Genomic DNA, 2,500 nt, shown 5'->3' with positions numbered 1-2,500 from the left:
ACCATCACACACACACAACACAAGAATTGGGGCCACAGTGTCTCCGGACCGCTCCTGTCTCAGCCTCCAGTATTTATGCTGCAGTAGTTTATGTGTCGGGGGGCTGGGGTTAGTTGGTTATACCTGGAGTACTTCTCCTGTCTTATCCAGTGTCCTGTGTGAATTTAAGTATGCTCTCTCTAATTCTCTCGTTCTCTCTTTCTCTCTGAGAACCTGAGCCCTAGGACCATACGTCAGGACTACCGGGCATGATGACACCTTGCTGTCCCCAGTCCGCCTGGCCTTGCTGCTATTCCAGTTTCAACTGTTCTGCCTGCGGTTCACGAAACCCCTACCTGTCCCAGACCTGCTGTTTTCAACTCTTAATGATCGGCTATGAAAAGCCAACTGAGAGACCTGAGCCCTAGGACCATACGTCGGGACTACCGGCCGTGGTGACTCCTTGCTGTCCCCAGTCCGCCTGGCCTTGCTGCTATTCCAGTTTCAACTGTTCTGCCTGCGGTTATGGAACCCCTACCTGTCCCAGACCTGCTGTTTTCAACTCTTAATGATCGGCTATGAAAAGCCAACTGAGATTTATTCCTGATTATTATTTGACCATGCTTGTCACTTATGAACATTTTTGAACATCTTGGCATGGTTCTGTTATAATCTTCACCCGGCACAGCCAGAAGAGGACTGGCCACCCCTCATAGCCTGGTTCCTCTCTAGGTTTCTTCCTAGGTTTTCGCCTTTCTAGGGAGTTTTTCCTAGCCACCGTGCTTCTACACCTGCATTACTAGCTGTTTGGGGTTTTAGGCTGGGTTTCTGTACAGCACTTCGAGATATTAGCTGATGTAAGAAGGGCTATATAAAATAAAATTGATTGATTGATTGATTGAATTGCGCCGGAGGAGATGGCCGCCGTTTTACGGGCTCCTAACTAATTGTGCTATTGTGTGTGTTTTTTCGCGTTGTTTGTAACTTATTTTGTACATAATGTTTCTGCCACCGTCTCTTATGACCGAAAAGAGCTTCTGGATATCAGGACAGCGATTACTCACCTCGAACTGGACAAAGATTGTTTCTTTAATGAGTCGGACGCGAAGGATTTTCTTCAGACACCCGACAAGGCCCAAATCCCTGTCATTCGCATGAGAAAGAGACGGAGATATCAGGGACGTAGGTCGGGGTGCCTTATAAGGATCCGACGGCGAGTGGGTAATCTGCCTCTACCATCAGTCCTATTAGCCAACGTACAATCAATGGATAACAAAATAGACGAACTATGATCATGGATATCCACCAACGGGACATTAAAAACAGTAATATCTTATGTTTCACCGAGTCGTGGCTGAACGACGACATGCATAACATACAGCTAGTGGGGTTTTCGGTGCATCGGCAAGATAGAACAGCCGCCTCTGGTAAGACAAGGGGTGGCAGGATAGAACAGCCGCCTCTGGTAAGACAAGGGGTGGCAGGATAGAACAGCCGCCTCTGGTAAGACAAGGGGTGGCAGGATAGAACAGCTGCCTCTGGTAAGACAAGGGGTGGCAGGATAGAACAGCTGCCTCTGGTAAGACAAGGGGTGGCAGGATAGAACAGCTGCCTCTGGTAAGACAAGGGGTGGCAGGATAGAACAGCTGCCTCTGGTAAGACAAGGGGTGGCAGGATAGAACAGCTGCCTCTGGTAAGACAAGGGGTGGCAGGATAGAACAGCTGCCTCCGGTAAGACAAGGGGTGGCAGGATAGAACAGCTGCCTCCGGTAAGACAAGGGGTGGCAGGATAGAACAGCTGCCTCCGGTAAGACAAGGGGAGGCAGGATAGAACAGCTGCCTCCGGTAAGACAAGGGGAGGCAAGATAGAACAGCCGCCTCTGGTAAGACAAGGGGTGGCAGGATAGAACAGCTGCCTCTGGTAAGACAAGGGGTGGTGGTCTGTGTATATTTGTAAATAACAGCTAGTGGGGTTTACGCTGCATCAGCAAGATAGAACAGCTGCCTCTGGTAAGACAAGGGGTGGTGGTCTGTGTATATTTGTAAATAACAGCTGGTGCACGAAATCTAATATTATGGAAGTCTCAAGGTTTTGCTCGCCTGAGGTAGAGTACCTCATGATAAGCTGTAGACCACACTATTTACCAAGATAGTTTTCATCTATATTTTTCATAGCTGTCCATTTACCACCACAAACCGATGCTGGCACTAGGACCGCACACAATGAACATAAGGCCATAAGCAAACAGGAGAAAACGGTAATCCAGAGGCGGCACTCCTAGTGGCCGGGGACTTTAATGCAGGGAAACTTAAATCCGTTCTACCTCATTTCTACCAGCGTGTTAAATGTGCAACAAGTGGAAAAAAAACTCTAGACCACCTTTACTCCACACACAGAGACACATAGAAAGCTCTCCCTCGCCCTCCATTTGGCAAATCTGACCATAACTCTATCTTCCTGATTCCTGCTCAAGCAAAAACTAAAGCAGGAAGCACCAGTGACTTGGTTAATGAGGAAGTG

General features: G+C 48.4%; 1 protein-coding gene across 1 annotated transcript in view; it reads left to right on the top strand.

Moving 5' to 3' along the window:
* Window positions 1-2,500, top strand: part of LOC123481838 (neural cell adhesion molecule L1.1-like) — a 65,005-nt gene that overhangs the window by 15,099 nt on the left and 47,406 nt on the right. The window lies entirely within an intron of this gene.

This window comes from Coregonus clupeaformis, chromosome 24, assembly GCF_020615455.1.
Source record: "Coregonus clupeaformis isolate EN_2021a chromosome 24, ASM2061545v1, whole genome shotgun sequence".
In the NCBI taxonomy this organism is placed as follows: Eukaryota; Metazoa; Chordata; class Actinopteri; order Salmoniformes; family Salmonidae; genus Coregonus; species Coregonus clupeaformis.
Note: the sequence above shows the minus strand (reverse complement) of the source record. Positions and strands in the feature narration are given on the sequence as shown.